Genomic DNA, 18,238 nt, shown 5'->3' on the forward strand with positions numbered 1-18,238 from the left:
TGAAAAATAAAAATAAAATTGGATTTAAAAGCAGTCCCAAAAATCCGAAACAGTCCCAAATTTCGAAATAGTCCAACAGAACGAAATTAGATTAAGTAGGACAAAAGTTAAGGAAATGCAAAGCAAATATGTAAAACCGAGCTCTCGCCACACCGATCCGTCTTATGTCTGAGGGTTACCTGAGAATCAAAAAATCAGAGAGTGAGCTTACGAGCTCAGTGTATAACTCAATACACACAATAAATCAGATACACATGCTTAAATAGATTACGGAACTGATATAGACATCAATGCATAGCAGATACAGATTCAAATGCATAATAGATATAGATTCAAATCCTACCCCTATCCACTACACACCATCTCCGACCATCCCTAAACACTAATTAGGATATTAAATACCTATCCAGCCCCACACACCGCTAAGTGATCATATGTCACTTTATAGAATATATGCAGACTAACCCCCTGATCAAAATGTCATAACCCACCTGAAACAGATATATGTGGCTGAGCCACCAAATACGGTAGATAAATTAAACTGCTCACACTTCCTCCATAATTATAATCCCACCCCAATGCATATGTAGAACTAAACAAATATCATATATGTGTATTACATGCATGCTTTACACATCAGATTCAGATAATATTAACATATAACAGATCATGCTATCACATATAACATACTACTCATGCGTTCATAAATCATATTTAACACTAACAGAGCATCAAAAATCATGATTTATAGACCAATTTGTACCATACGGACCCTATGGAAGGGCTATATTCGATTCATACGATGATTACAACCTTAGGGATAAATTTCAAATTTTGGGCTCACACGCCTGTGTGGCCCACACGGCCCAATTGACCTAGACCATGTGGCATCGATAGTCCAATTTTTCAGCTTTCAGTTGTTTACTATTTTTCGAGTTTTCGTTACACATCTGGAAGTTTTCCGATGTAAATTCCAAAAACGAGTATAACAGCACCTAAAAACATAATACACTTAACGAATTAGCCAACAATAATGAATCGATTTGAGAGGATAAACTCCTCGATTTTCCTAAAATATCAATCCAACCCACAAAACCATTAACCCAAACAGCCACAACAGTTCCAAATTGGCATAAATCCCTTACCCTTGGACGTACAAAACACCTTCACAAGCCTTAATCCTCCAGTGGATTAATCGTTCCGTGACCTTCACCTAGATATCCCAAAAAATTAATAACAGAAAACGCAATACTTAAACCCCAACTTAGCAAAAATAAAAAAAAAACAAATAATGAAAGGAAAATTTTCAGTAATAGAATAAACAAATATCAACAGTACTTACTCAAGAATCGAGTTACAAACAATTCAATCAACACCCACCACCGAAATTGAGTACCACAAGAACAACAAGTCAAGAACACAAAGAAAATTTTGGGAAACAAAATCAAGAAAGGAAGAAAGAAAATTCGAAGACCTTCCTTTCCTAGAATCCACGTGAAAAGGAAAGAGAAACAAAGTGAACAGAATAGGGAGAAAAGAAGGAATGTGCGAAGTGGGGAAAGTTTTTGAGAAATCTTTTTTTTTTTTAATTTCAAAATAAAATAAAAATAATAAAATAAAATCCAACTCAAAACCCAAATATAAGCTGACTCCTTACCACTAAGCTAGCTGGATCATTCTTAGCGCAAATTTTGTAAAAATAAAATTTAAGCCTAATAAACAGAGATAGGAATAGAAACAAAAATAGCAAAAATTTCAAAAAGCGAGATTTGAACATATGACTTCAAACATATATCTAAAGCACTTAACCATTAAAGCGAATCACTTGACAAAATTTAACAAACCAAAGCTCAATTTTTTGTGGCGTTTTAACGCGCTCGAACTCACGTCCTCCTACATTGACAACAACGCTAATACAATCAAACTAAAACTCAATCATCAAAAATAATAAATCACTTTTTTTTTAGAAAAATATAGATTTTACTTAAATTACATATACCTAACCCATGCTTGAAGTGACATATAATAAATCACATATTTTCAACCGTTGGTTTTATAGGTTGGGTGTTAGATTTTATCTACTTTTCTTTAACATTTAATTGAATTAAATTAGGTATCAGCCATGTTTGGTTTCTAATTAATAAGAAACAGTAAATGAACTGGATTTATTTTTTTTATTGGAAATTAATTTTATAATTTAATTAGTATAGTTGTTATCAGATTTAGGTTGAGTTAATTTTTTGGGGTTAAATTATAGAGTAAATTTAAAGTGTTTTTGAAATTTAATCTTTGTATTTTTACTTTTAGGAATTTAGTCTTTTTATTTTTCGAATTTAAAATTCAAATTTAATTATTAATACCATTAAATTTAAAAAAATGGATGGAAAAAGAGATGATGAAATTACAAGCAAACCCAGCATTCCAATCTTGTATAATTTTTTAATAATACAAGTATGATTTTTCAAATTAGTTGATTATTGATATAATAGAAACAAATAGTTTATATGCTTGGAAATTTTCTTGACCACAAGATCAAAGATTCAACATCTACATCAAGTCAACATCTTCCTTCAAACAAGAAGAAAGACAATGGGTAGTGATAAAATTGAAAACATGGGAAGCTTCAAACAGGAATAAGAAAGTGAATGCTTTTCTTGTAATGTAATGGGAAATAAAAAAAGGAAAAAGATACCTTATTGTAGCCTCCCTAACCAAGCCTAGACGTTATAGCCAGATCGTGAAGACTACACTAACTATCGAAATGACTAAGTAAACCTTCAGACCATAAAAACACTAATTCAACTCATTTTGGAAAACTGCGGTTGCACTTGAATTAGTTTGAAAAATGTTCATCTATTGAGCCATCTATTCTTTAAGTCTCATTTTTATTATTTATAGTGGTGTTTTTAGAAACTCGTTGTTTGTCACTTTGTTTTACAAAATTTCTTTATCTTTCAAAACAGTGAAAAAATACTATTTATGTTAGATTTTAATCAGGTCGAGTAACATGCATTTTCCGGTTAACATATATAATCAATGTGTTTGAATACTGCATGCATAAAACCCAAATCCGAAAACCACAAGCCACAGTCCAAAATTTTAATATTGTATAAAATTTTCAAGTGATGATGTGGCACAATATTAGAGACTAAACTTTTATATTGTTAAAGTTTAGGGACCAAAATGAATCTAGTTACCAAATTCAGACATCAAAGTGGATAAAAAAGTACATATAGCAAGGCGATTCAGTTGTCAAGTTCAGGAGCCAAAAATTATATTATCCTTACATGAAATATTCTGTAAAATTGAAATCGGTGAAGAGAATTATCACCATAAACTTGAGACCTAAAACTTCTAGAGTAATTGGAATCGATGAAGAATATTATCACAATAAACTTGAGAACTAAATCTGCTAGAGTTTTTAGTATTTATTTATAATAGTTATAATTAATTATGTAAAAATAAAATTATTAGTATTTATTTATAAATATTCCACCATTTTTTATTTTATTTAATGATAAGATGTTATACTATTATTTACTAATAGTACATAAAACACTAAAAGTAAAATGAAGGCTCTTGTACTAGGGGTCGGATTGCGTTTTGCCCCCTTTACTAAAAAAAAGAGCAAATTAGTCATTGTTTATTAGATAAAAGAGTAAACCGGTCCCTCTTTTAAAAATTCCATCCATTTCTATTATTAAAAATTAGTCCTTATATGTCAACATGAAGTACACGTGACTCGTCTTGTGTCACTTTAGTTAATCTATTAGCCACATTAGTTTTTAACAATACAAATAGATGGATTTTATAATAAAAATGACCAATTTGCTCTTTGATCTAATGTACGAGAACTAATTTTCTCGTTTTATTAATAGATGAGGCAAAATACAATTTGAACAAGAACTAATTTGCTCGTTTTATTAATAGAGGGAGCGAAATACTATTTAAGTCATAATATAAAGATATGCATGATGCTTTTACCTACATAAAACTCATACTCAAAGGTTACATCAACAAACTTTTATTCCAATTACATATTAATAAATACAAGTAATTAGTTCTGTCGATTAGCAATATAATATGCCAAATGATACAATGGAGCAGCCTTTGCAGTATCAAAACAAGCAAGCTGTTGAGCAGCTTGATTCATCAAATGGTAAGCAAAATTTTTAGCCTCATCAATACCCATCACCTTTGGATAAGTTGCCTTATTACTAACCAAGTCCTTGCCTGCTGTCTTCCCCAACTCCATTGATGACTTAGTCACACCCAAAATATCATCCACCACTTGAAATAACAACCCTATACACCTTGCATATATCCTAACCTTTTCAATATCATTATCATTTCCACCCCCTATTATTACACCACAAACAACACAAGCTTCTAATAGCTTAGCTGTTTTATGAACATGAATGTACTCTAATTCTTTCAAGCTCACTGCTTTTCCTTCACTCTCAATATCCATAATTTGACCCGCCACAAGCCCTTTTGACCCTATTGCTGAACTTAACTCGGAAAAAACTCAAACCAAACGATCTGGTGAAACGTTATTTGTGTTACAAGCAATGTATTCGAAAGCAAGGGAAAGAAGTGCATCGCCAGCAAGAACGGCGGTTGATTCACCGAAAACTTTGTGGTTTGTTGGTTTACCTCTTCGAAGATCATCGTTGTCCATACAAGGAAGGTCATCATGGATTAATGATGCTGTACGTATCATTTCTATAGCTCAAGCTATTGGCATTGCTAAAGATTCATCACCTCCCACTAGTTCACATGAAGCAATACAAAGAATGGGACGTACACGTTTGCCACCAGCTAGAAGAGAGTACCTCATTGCTTCATTAATTTTTAATGGATGTCGCAATGGTATTGCTACATCAAGCATTTTGTTAATCTTTTTGGCCTTCATGGCCATGTATGCTTCAAATTCGAATCCTTGAAATGGACTGCCTTGCATAATGAAGCTTTTGAATTGGTATGTAATGCCATTGTTGAACTAAGTGTTATTTATAAAGATGGAAAAACCTGAATCGCCCATAAATTCCACATCAACCCGTCCCGTTTTATTATCATTAAATTTCATATTTCAACATGAAATTAAACAAATTTGAATATGGCTAGCCAGGCTTGCTGGTTAAGGACCTTATTGTAAGGGAATAATTAACATGCTCGCCAGCCTAAAGTTCTTTTTAGTAATAAAAATAATTTAATTGATGTGATCTAATTTAATATGTTTAATTTGTCCCAAAATCTGATCTCTTAAAATGGGTCGACCATAAGTAGAAGTTTGGTTTTATTTTCGAGATAAGATTCCGATAAAAACTTTGTTTAATTTATCGTTGAAACGTAGCCCTAAACGCAAGTTATAAGATTGAGATAAGATTCCGATCAAAATCTGTTATTGTTTTGCTTAGCTTAATCATAAATTTAGTTAATCCGTTATTGTTTATCTTATCCTTTAATTATGAAATGGGAGATTAGATCTCTGCCCATGAGAATAGAGCATATTTCATTACCAGACGTTTACCTCTTTAAAGAGCACCTGCAACAAAGAAAATAGTAGGATGACATAAAAAAAACCCGAAACAAACAAGTTTCGATCTGACCTAATAGAATCAGGTTTTTTTCTTGATATCAGGTTTCGTGGCAGGTTCGGGTCAGGTTTAGCCAGAAATCACCCCGACTATTAATTAAGTTAAAAAATCTTTAAATTTTATCACTACCAACATCATTTTACCACATTTACTCCCATTTCACGCTAGTTTCTTTTCCCCTCTCATTTCAATTTATTTTTCCTAGTATCCCTCTAATTTTCGTTCCTTATTTTTTTCCTCTATGGTGCAATATTTTTTTTTACTTAGTCAACTAGGCATGTTTTTATAAATATTTTTTTAATTTAATTAATCACAATTTTAAATAAAAAAATTTGAATTCAGGCTAAGTCAAATCAGGGTTGGGTATACAATTAATTTTCGAGTTTGAGTTCGAATTTAGGGTGAGTTAAATTATTTTAAGTTCTAAGTCAAGTCATGGTCCGGACATGTCGGTAGAATATCTGATCGGGGTTAAAGTGATCAGTGATCATTGCTACTAGTAATAGATACCTTGATTTTGACAAAAAGAAATTGTCCATACACAAATGGCTAATGTAAAGTGTGATTAACTCTAAAGCAACAACAATCACGTCAGCAAGTCCAGTATGGGAACATATAATGATTGCTCACGATTTGAAAGCTGGAATTACAGCATGAAACTTGCAATGTCTTCATACCGAGGTTGCCACGATTTTTGACTAACTTACTCTTGTTGCAAGCTTTCGTGCTTATGGATTTCAAGACCCAAGCTGATAAATTTTGAAGCAGATGAAGGCAGGTGATGTATCTCAGTTATGAAACAGGAGATATTTCGATGTTGAAGATAGATGAGATATCTTGATGTTGCTTGTTATATAGCGTTACAACAATGAAAAAATAGGAGTTGTTTGTGACTAGTGCGTAGCTAAAGAGGCAGGTAGGGGTCTTGATATCTTTAGGTTCAATGAGAAAATTATTTTATACCTCCTCTCAAAAATTAAAAGAATTAATTTAGTCTTTTTTTAACTTTTGATTAAATGAAAAAAAAATACGACTCTAGCTCTTTCGAAAATTTATAATTTAATTTAAGTATTTTTAATATAAATTTTTTAGCTTTGGCCACTCAAATTTTATAATCTTATCTCGGTCCCACTTAAACAAAATTTCTGACTTCATCCCTATTTGTAATGGTAGTTTGCACCATATGAGTATAGAGAGATGATAGGATGAAGACAATTCACACTATGAATAGTTTAGGAAGCCATTATACAAAGAGTTTGTGGGGAGGGATTTTCTTAAGTAACACTACACCAAAACAGGCTTTTAGCGGCGCTTTTTTAGGCCTTTAGCGGCGCTTTTTAACGCCGCAGATACTTTTAGCGGCGCTTTAAAAAGCGCCGCAACAGACGCCGCTAATGAATGCGCCGCTAACTTTAGCGGCGTTTTAGAAAAAATGCCGCTAAAGACCCTGATCTTTAGCGGCGCATCTTGCACAAACGCTGCTGAAGACTAAGACCTTTAGCGGCGCTTTAGTGGAAGCGCCGCTAAAGATCCTTATCTTTAGCGGCGCTTCTCCCAAAAACGCCACTAAAGATTAGGGTCATTAGCGGCGCTTTCCCTTCAAACGCCGCAATAGACCCTGATCTTTAGCGGCGCTTTGACCAAAAACGCCACTAAAGACTATGATCTTTAGTGGCGCTTTTTCCACAAACGCCGCTAAAGCCCCTTATCTTTAGCGGCGCTTTGGCCAAAAACGCCACTAAAGGCCAACACCTTTAGTGGCGTTTTTTTTAAAAAACGCCACTAAATTTGGCAGATTTGTAAAATAAATTTTTTTATATTTTCAGCCCTCCTGTAAAAACAAATCAAAAGAAATCATATCTAAACCAGCCAAAAGTAATAAATCAATATATTAAACAAATAATATAATAAATATCAATAAATAAAATAAAAATCGTATTATTCTTACAAAAATGTTAAAAGTTAAAATGATAATTAAAAGTCAAAATCGAAGTATATTTACACGATAGTCTAAGACGGCGGCTGTTGCGACTGCTGAAACATCTTCATCATACTCTGAAGCTGCTGCTGGAGTTCATCGAACTTTTGACGTTGCTCTGCTTCCCTCGCTGCAGCCTCTGCTTCCCTCGCTTTAGCCTCTGCTTCCCTCGCTGCAGCCTGTACTTCTCTCACTGCCGCCTCTGCTTCTCTTGCTGCCGCATCTGCTTTAAGCTGCTGCTGGAGTTCTTCATACTTTCGTTGAACCTCAGCTTCTCTCGCTGCTGCATCTGCTTTCAGTTGTAGCTGGAGTTCTTCATATCTTTTTTGAACCTCAACTTCTCTCGATGTTGTCTCCGCTTTAAGTTGTGTAATTTGCTCAATTGTTGTCGCTTGCATACAAGCCATCTGGTCTCTTAACCTCTGAACTTCAGCTTCAGCTCGACTCCCCGAAGGCATATATTGTTGCGAGCTAGATCTAAAAAATTGGGATGGGTTAACAAAAGATCCTCGAAATCGAACCCGACCATACCTTTCAGGACCCAAAACTTCAGTGATAATCCGGTTATCAATGTCGTAAATATGAACAGAACTATCACTGGAAGCAATCGCTTCGTACTCCGCCTTTTTATCCTTTAATTTTTCCTAAAAAATAAATCAAATAGTTAGGAACGCAATATATATTAAAAAACCGAATGCAACATAACTTAACAATATTTGCATTACAATAAATGAAATAAATCATTAGAAAATAAACACTATAAATAATTAAAACAAGTGAAATTGTATTAATTAAGCAAACGTACCATAATTTCTGCAGCTTCAGGAGTCATAGGGTTTCCATCTTTCTTCCTATGTGTAATGTCAAAAAGTTGAAGGCGTCTAACTTTTTGACCGGACGACAGTTCCTACAATACAATAGTAAAAATATTAATGTAAGTAAGTAGTTATCATCCTCCAATATATAAAAATTGAAACTACCTCTGCATGAGCTACACACGCAAAACTTTTCGACCCAGCTGTATGAGTGAATTTTTGTTGCTGCCTACTTTTTTTTCCAACTTCTTCACGATCCTACATTATGAAATTATTAGTACATTAATTAGGAAATACTATACACCAAAATAATTTTAAAATTTTATAAGTTACACATACATCTCCTTTCTTTGAAGCCCAAAATCTAACGACCTCTTCCCACTGGTACCTCAGCATTCCCGGCGGGACATTTTGTAATCTCTCATCCAGTGTTGTTTTTGTCTTAAAATAGTTTTTCTTTAAAGTGCTCTTATGGTCTCTCCATCTTTTTCCCAATGCCTTCTTTACATAAGCATCAGAGACCTCTAGAGTAAATCTCGCCTACAAAAAACACAACTTAAGAAAGTAAATGTAAACGAAACTTAAACCCAAGTATTATAAATGACATACACGTTTTGTTACCTTAATGTTATCGAGAGCTTGATTCTTGTTACTCTCGGGCACTTTATGCCATGACTCGAAGTTAATTGGCAACATATTTGCATTCCGTGCTAGAATGCCCATGTATCCTGCTAAAAGGCGAGCTTCTGATCCAACAGGCTGACCAAAGCTATTACTGGATACTTGGACACGCTCGACTGGATCTAGGTCGTATAAATCGCTCAATACCGTACGTCCGCGACCTCTCCGCGTCCCACCAGTTTCATCTGAAAAATAAAAGTATTGTAATATACGAAATTTAAAAAAAAAAACAAACAAGAAGTCAACACACATGTAAATTAAATGTTAAATTACTTTGAACTTCTATAGGTTCCTCAGGTGTAACCGGAACATTCGAAGATCCAATAGCAGTCTGTTGTTCAGTGCTATTTGTTTCCGCCGAGTTTGGAGTACCTTGAACAATGCGGTGCGATCACACTTTTCTTCTAGGCATTTTATCTGCAATACAAATAAATTAGTTGAAAACTTAGTATACAATTACAACAATAATATCCCATATAAAATAGTTGAAATATCATCATTCGTAGATGTAATTAGATAATCGTAAAAGCTTACTACATTATAATTCGTAAGTCTCTTCATCCGTATCCTGGCGGACCCATTGAAATTGTTTACTAGTACCAGGGATGTTTTAATTTAAGTTCTGTTCTGGAAATGGCAAAGTTTGTGTTCTGTCGTCAATGTCATCTCTACTTCCACTGCCCATGTCAAACAAGTCTCTAGGGATGTTACGGAGTACAACGTACCAACCCTCATCAGTTGAGTCTTTTGAGTAAAAAACTTGTTTGACTTGAGAAGAAAATACATACGGCTCATCAATCAATTGTTGTCCTGTGTGAATCAATCGATCAAAGTTTACCATTGTGAAACCAAATTGATCTTGCTTGATTCCACGTGCAGTATTAACATCGGCCCAATCACCTCGAAATAAGACAACTTTCCATTTGCCATAGTAATCCAACTCAATTATGTCAGTAAGAAGTCCAAAATATTCCACATTTCCCTCCACAGGATTATTGTCCCTAGCACTAGCATAACTTGTAATTGAGGAATTAACCACTATTCCACAATTTTGCGTTCTCCTCAATCTCTCGCGATATTTTGTATGAAATCTGAATCCGTTTATGAGGAACGCACTATATCTTTTAACCACCCGATTTGGACCTTGGGAAAGCAATTTAACTTCTTCAGTGACGTTCTTCCCACTCCAAACCTATTGAATGGAAAGTAAACTGAGTAATTAAAAATGTTTTGAGTAAATATTATTATTTGTCGGTGAAAGCTCCAATTACATACTGTTTGGCTTAACCATGCATGAAAAGATTCTGTAAACAACTTATTGATATCTCGATGTTGTGTTCTTCGGGAGCGCGAATGAGATCTCAATATTTGTTTGTACTCACTATGTTAAAAATATGTTCAGTTTGTTAGACTATAAACAATTTTTAAACGATGAATATTTATCAAATTTCTAGAACTTACTTGCGTAAAGGTTCCATTGATTCGTGGTGAAACAGAACATATCGATGTACTTGAACCCACGATAAATCATCTAATTCTGTAATTTCAACTTTACCGATTGGTTCTCCAAAACTTTGGAACAAATAAGTATCGGCAAAGTTATGATCCGTGGGTCCAGCATTTCTATTTGGTCTGTTCAACCTTGTTTCAACATCTTCCAAATATCTTGAACAGAAGGTCATACATTCCTCTGCCAAGTAGCCTTCAGCAATCGATCCTTCTGGATAACGCTTGTTGCGGCAATAAGACTTTAATTTGGATAGGAACCTAAACACGGTATACAACGTTATCAAAAGTTGTAACCAAAAATACATAGGTGAATGAAGGAAAACTTTAAAAATTGTAATTAACACCTTTCTATGGGATACATCCATCGATAGAAAATGGGTCTGCCAAGAATTGCTTCATGTGGGAGATGGATTATCAAGTGAACCATAATAGTGAAGAAGGAAAGTGGGAAGATTTTCTCCATGTTGCATAAAGTTAAAGCGGCTCGATCCTGTACCTTCTGAAGTTCTTGAACATCCAAAACTTTGCCACAAATGACTTTCATTATATTGGATAGTTCAATTATATAAGACGTCACCTTCTTTGAAATACAACATCGTAGAGCAACTGGCAGTAAATCTTGCATCAAGATGTGATAGTCATGTGATTTTAGCGAATATAGTCTTCGATCTTTAACACTAACACATGGAGATATATTAGATGCATACGCATCTGGAACCTTTATATCCTTCAACACAATGTAGAACACTTCTTTTTCTGTCTTCGACATTGAGAAAATAGAAGGCGGCAACCGATATTTACCATTCGGAAGTGGATTCGGATGAAGATCAGGTCGAATTCCCATCTGAACTAAATCAAGTCGACTCTGAAGATTGTCTTTTGATTTTCCGTCTACATTCAAAACTGTACAGACAATGTTCTCGCAGACATTTTTCTCAATATGCATAACATCAAGATTGTGTCGTAAAAGGTGGTGCTCCCAATAAGGCAACTCAAAAAAAATACTTCTTTTCTTCCACGAGTCCGCCTCATTAGGATCATCCTCTTCATCGGAGTTATCATCAGCTTCATCATTTGATCTTCTATTTCTTTGCGTGTTTGCCGGTTGATTCATCTTCCCATAACTGAAATTCATATCTTCGAACATTAACAAGATTTCAAATCCACTTGTCTGCGAAGGAGCTTCTCTGAACTCTTCAGTACCGTCAAATGCCGAACTCTGAAATCTAAATCTATGATTTTCCGGTAACCACCGACGATGTCCCATGTAAGAGAACTTCTTCCCATTGTATAACCATTGCGAACATGTTTGTACAGCACAACAAGGGCACGCATAACGACCCTTGGTACTCCAACCGGATAAATTGGCATAAGCGGGGAAGTCATTAATGGTCCACATCAAAGCTGCACGTAAATTAAAGTTCTCCTTTCTCAGCACATCGTATGTCTCGACACCAACCCATAATTGTTTTAACTCTTCAATAAGTGGCTGTAAATAAATGTCGATATCATTCCCGGGCCCTTTCTCTCCAGGGATAATCATAGATAAGATAAGGGAAGATTGCTTCATGCAAATCCACGGAGGCAGATTGTAAGGAACAAGCACTACTGGCCAAGTACTGTATGCAGTACTCATGATCTTGTAAGGATTAAATCCATCAGATGCTAGGCCAAGCCTCACACTCCTTGGATCGCTTGCAAAGCTTGGAAATTTATTGTCAAATGATTTCCAAGCCAAAGAATCTGCCGGATGCCTTAATAATCAATCATCAGTTCGTCCTTCATGATGCTACGTCATTGACTTCGCTGTCTTTGATGACATGAAAAGCCTTTGAAGCCTTGGTATCAGCGGAAAATACCGCAAAATCTTGACCGGCTTCTTTCTTGGCTGTGCATCGTTTTCATCGTCGTTCCCATCTTCTGTGTTTCTATTATCCAACGGGATTCGCAGCATACATGACAGCACTGTTGGTTTCTCCGATCACCCTAATACAACATGCAATCATTCGGGCAACTATGGATTTTGTTGCACCCAAGACCTAAGTCTTTTATAATTTTCTTCATATCTTTGCAAGACTGATGGATTTTTGCAAACGGAAACATTTCTCTCAAAAACTCTAACAGCATTGTCAATGAGTTCCCGATCCACCCTCCCAAAACATTTTAACTGGAAAAGACGAATGCAGAATGACATTTTTGAAAATTTTGATCCCTCATATAGTTCTTCGTTCATCTCATTAAGTAGCGCGTAGAACTTTGCCGCTTCTCCATTCGGCTCTTCATGATGTACACTTCTTCCGGGTTGGGCACCAGCATTTCCACCGAGATTACAATCATCAGATGGCAGAAAGTCAGGTGGGAACGACTGTAAACCATGACTCTGAATATTAAATGCTTCACGCAACATCCCTTCCATGTCATCCCCTCTAACAGACTGGTGGTAGGCAGTACTATCATAAGATACATCCATCCTTGAAGAGGAAGTACTAGGCGGGCATTCTCCATGAAAAAACCATTGTTTATAACCACGAACAAACCCATCAACAATTAGATGCTCGTATACAACTTCACGATAATGCCAGTTTATGTTGACACACTTCTTACACGGGCAAAGAATCATGTTCTCTTGGCTTGCATATTGAAATGCAAAATCTAGAAAAGTTTGTACTCCATTTCGATAACCGTCGCTTACCCTTGACAAATTCATCCAAGACCGGTCCATTTCTTATTTCTTGAAGCCTAATCTTGAGAATAAATTGCACGGGTTTAGGATTTAGGAATAAGTATAACTAAGCTACGTAAGTTATGTATTATGTAAGTTATTTATTATGAAAATTATGTAAGTTGTGTATTAGTCAAATTATGCTATGTAAGTTATGTATGTCGTATAAGTTATGTAAGTTGTAAGTTATGTAAGTTATTTATTATGAAAATTAAGTAAGTTATGTAATTTACGAATAATTAAAAAATTGTAAGTTATGTAAGTTGTAAATTATGTATAATATTAATTAACTAAGTTATGTAATTTATGTATAATATTAATTAATTAATTAAGTTATGTAATTTATGTATATTAACTAATTAAGTTAGGTAATTTATGAATAATCAAAAAAATGTAAGTTATGTAAGTTGTAAGTTGTAAGTTATGTATAATATTAATTAACTAAGTTATGTAATTTATGTATCATATTAATGTAAGTTATGTAACTTATGTATATTAATTAATTAAGTTATGTAATTTATGTATAATATTAATGTAAGTTATGTATAATAACATAAAATTAAGTTATGTAATTTATGTATAATATTAATTAATTAAGTTATGTAATTTATGTATAATATTAATTAATTAATTAAGTTATGTAATTTATGTATTATATTAATGTATGTTATGTAATTTATGAATAATTAAAAAAATGTAAGTTATGTAAGTTGTAAGTTATAAGTTATGTAAGTTGTCAGTTATGTATAATATTAATTAACTAAATTATGTAATTAGAGATGGGTATTACTGCTCGAATTGGTGCCCATATGCATGTAGAGATTGACAGCAACATCATGTAGAGCAATAAATACCATGCAAATTATCAGTGATAAGGTACTGCAGATTGAAAAATTAAAAAAAAACTTAATTGTTTTAATATATAAACCCATTTAAAACCTAAAACAAAACCCATTGCTTTTAAATTTTTAATAAAACTTTTATTATGCTTTTAAATATTCTATAACTAAATAAAAATAAATCAATGTCAATATCTTATAAATTTATTACTTTTTTTTTATTGTTGTTAAAACTTTCAAGAATATGTGTTCTCCTTTATATTATTATTGTTATTAAAACTTCTAAAATTTTGGTCGTCATTATTAACATTTTCAAGTTTGGTACTTTTTTTTGCTATCATTACACAATAATGCCTCGTTTGGCTACTAGAGTAATAATATGAGGAAAAAACTTACTTATTATATATGTATTACAATGGTTAGACATAAAATAAAACAAAATAGTTAGTACAAATTTAAACTTGATGAGTAATAACTCTTGTAAAAAATGAGGCTTGTTCAAAATAAGCGAAAAATTCCCCTCTTTTGCTAAAAATAAATCATAAAAGTGGCTAAATATTACCAACTGAATTAGTTTACTGTTAACCCATATACTAAAAACATGAGTAAAAAATAATACTCCAATCAAAAATAACCTTTAAAACTTGTTCTTTGCAGTACATGAATGATAATCTTGCTATCCAAGAAAATGAATGTTTTGAAACACAAAAATAGACAAATTCGCCCCAATTCATAGAAGTGTAGGCCAAACTTTTTGTCCTGCATAACCATCTGGAAATATCCAAAATTCCACATGTTTGATATCTTCATATACAACTAAATATAGTGACAAGATTCAGAGGCCCCAACTACCTATGTCCAAACTCGTGAAGTGCACATTTCACTCTCTCAAGACACATGTTATATGCAGTGCAATTTTTTAATGAAATATTATTACAATCTAGCATCATACATGGATATAAACATTCAGGGCAATCATATAAGAAACTAAGAATGTATGATAATGAAAATAAATGTCTACAATGTAGACAGTTGCTTTCAAATGGAAACGTAAGTCAAGAAACTTACAGCAAATCTCAAAAGAAGACAAGATTTTCCAACACCAGAATCTCCAATAAGCAGAAGCTGGAACAGGTAGTCACTGCAAAATATTGCAACCAGATAATCTCAATATCTGTTCCAACGATGCATAAGAATAATAGCTACAACTTTAACATGTGAGTTATGTAATTTTATTTCCACCAAAAGAGGCCTAATCCCCAAACCCAGTCTCTCATAAACCAAACCTAAAGTTTAACTTGTCAGCGTTAAAATGCCAATTAACCAAATTAAGTGCCCAAAGATTAACCTTAGAATGCCAAGCAATTATCGGTTGACAGCGAAGTTTACTGGTGCATCAAGAAAGCGCAATTCAAAATGAATTTCGATTTCAAACAAATTAGAGCAAGTCACCATCATTCGTAAATATATACATACATAATGAGCACATTTTTTAAGACAGATTTGCTTCTTCAATACACATAATCGATTTAGCAACATGTTAACAAAATATAACAAATTATTTGCAAAAGAATACCCCGACCACAATTTATTATGGCATCTTACAAAATTAGAAGCCTATGTCCCTCCTGAATGTTAACTGTTAATGTTAACTCTTCAACAATGAGAAGAACAAACTAGAAAGCAAACACAGGATCGGTACTTCTTCCCAAACCCTAGACACGAAAAAATTCCCAAATTCCCCAAATTCCCAAACAAACAGGCCAGAGCTTGGTGATTGAATTTATTATTTAAACCCCAATTTACCAAATTCCACTTAACCCAAACCCTAAATCAAGATACAACATTTTAAAAGAAAAAAAGCTTACCTTTTTCCCAAAAATTCCGCAACTTTGATAGTATCCTGTCAAGATTGGCTCAGCTGTTGCTTCGTTTCACTCGATTTATGAGTTCTCCTCTCCCTTTTTTCCTTTGTTTTTTCTCTTTCGTTTCTATCGCTTCCGTTTTGTCTGAAGGCTGTTTGTTTCTATGTTTATTGTGTTCTGCCTTATAGAGAAAATGATAAGTTAAAACACGATGAAAGAAACGGCGTCGTTTTGCCAAAATTTTAAGACACCATTCCGGCGTTTTTTAGGAAAACGCCACTATTTCTTGTATATTTGCGGCGTTTCCAAAAACGCCACTAAAAATTGAATTTAGAATCTGAAACGGCGCCGTTTAATAAAGCTTTAATGCATATTTCAAACTATTTTTTAACTTATTAAACTTAATTCTATTTAAAATAATATTTAAATGACAAAAACATTAATAACAATTGGTACTTTAAATTGATTTTTTAAAACATTATTTAAAGAAATTAATCTAAACTAACCTAAAACCTTTATCCGACCCCTGAGACCCTAAACCCTAAATTCTAAACCACTGTCCCTTAGCCCGTAACTCGTAACCCCTAAACCCCTAACCCTTATATCCCAAACCTTAAATTCATATATACCCCCTAATCCTTAAAATAGCACGGCCATCCAAAATAATCCCTAAATCTTTAATAATCATAAAATAGTTATAATTGATTAAACAATAATTAATAGTAAAAACTTTTAATTTGTAATATTACATTTATAATATTTATTTTTTTTGTATAAAGTTTGAAATTTATAATATTTAATTTTCTTGATAAATAAATAAATTTAAACTATATACTCATAATTTCAATATATTAAATTTATTATTATATATTTTAGAAATATATAAGAACATATTTGATATAAAAATTAATAAAACTAATTAATCTAATAACTTAAACTCTAACATAATCGTTGAAACCCTAAACCCCAAATCCATAACCCCTTAACCCCTAACCCCTAAATCCCCTAACCCCTAAAGCATAACCCTTAAACCCTAAATCCCCCTAACCCCTAAACATCAAATTTTCAATTACACAAACAAACGGTGACGTTTTCACAAAATTGTAGACATATTTGCAGCGTTTTCCCGAAAAACGCCAGTAATAGAGTACATCATTCAACTGAAACGACGCCGTTCTGATAGAGTATCAAGAATATTAGCGGCGCTTACCTATAAAACGCCACAATAGAAACTAATTCCCTAACACGTAACGACGTCGTATATTGCAATATTTGTGGCGTTTTTGACTACAACGCCGGTAAAGGCTACCTTTTGCGGCGTTTTTCTATAGAAACGCCGCTAAATTTCTCTTTTTTTTGTGGATCTTACATTTAAATAATTAATTACCTATTTATTTAAAAAATACATAATTACCTACTTATTTATTTGTTTATTTATTTATACCAAGATTATTTTGGTCCTATATATACAAATTAAATAGTTAATTATAACTATATATATATAGATCCATATATATCAAAAATATCAAATGGCCGTTAAATATTTCGGTTAAATGTTTTTAAATATACAACGTTACTATATATTATTAGTTAATTGTATCATTTAACAATCTTCAAATTATAAATTAACATGCATCCATAAAATGATCATCTAACTACCACGCACCTATTATATCTATTAATAATTATAATAAAAACTATACTAAACTTCATTAATATATATATTAATTAAATTTATTGATCATCTGGATTTATTTTACAAATATATATATTTACCGTAAAAATTAATCAATCTAATATTAACCTCTTAAGAAACCCTATCATGACCCCGACCAAACCCAAAAATTCCCTAAATTTATATTAATAATCACAAATTAATATAGTGAAAATCTATTAAACATGCAAGTTAATTATATATATATAGTAGTTTAAAATGTTGTGTACAAATTAGTTGAAATATGCTAGCAATATTATCTTTATCATGACAAAAATTTCCGTATGGATCTAAATATAAGTTTTTATCATTTTTGAACTTAAGTATCGACATTTTTGCATCTGGTATATTGCTACTAATTAACCACATATATATATAGCCATGCATATATATATCAAAAAAATCAAATGGTTATTAGGGTCGATTAATTAATGTTTTTAAATATACAAGATAATTATCATTTAACAAGTCTCAAATTATAAATTATCAATCGACATGCATAAAGTGATCATGAT

At 32.8% G+C, this 18,238-nt stretch overlaps 1 long non-coding RNA gene and 1 pseudogene across 1 annotated transcript; both read right to left on the bottom strand.

Annotated features, from left to right (window-relative positions):
• LOC107903151 (uncharacterized) lies at positions 1 to 1,879 on the bottom strand. The gene is made up of 4 exons (XR_001685715.2): positions 1,343 to 1,879; positions 1,146 to 1,213; positions 814 to 995; positions 1 to 179 (listed from the first exon to the last, which is right to left on the bottom strand). It is a non-coding gene; the product is annotated as an uncharacterized lncRNA (long non-coding RNA).
• A 2,178-nt stretch (positions 1,880 to 4,057) lies between these two features.
• Positions 4,058 to 8,140, bottom strand: LOC121214047 (geranylgeranyl pyrophosphate synthase, chloroplastic-like; annotated as a pseudogene).
• Positions 8,141 to 18,238: the final 10,098 nt, after the last annotated feature.

The sequence above is a fragment of the Gossypium hirsutum genome, chromosome D01, assembly GCF_007990345.1.
Source record: "Gossypium hirsutum isolate 1008001.06 chromosome D01, Gossypium_hirsutum_v2.1, whole genome shotgun sequence".
Lineage (NCBI taxonomy): Eukaryota > Viridiplantae > Streptophyta > Magnoliopsida > Malvales > Malvaceae > Gossypium > Gossypium hirsutum.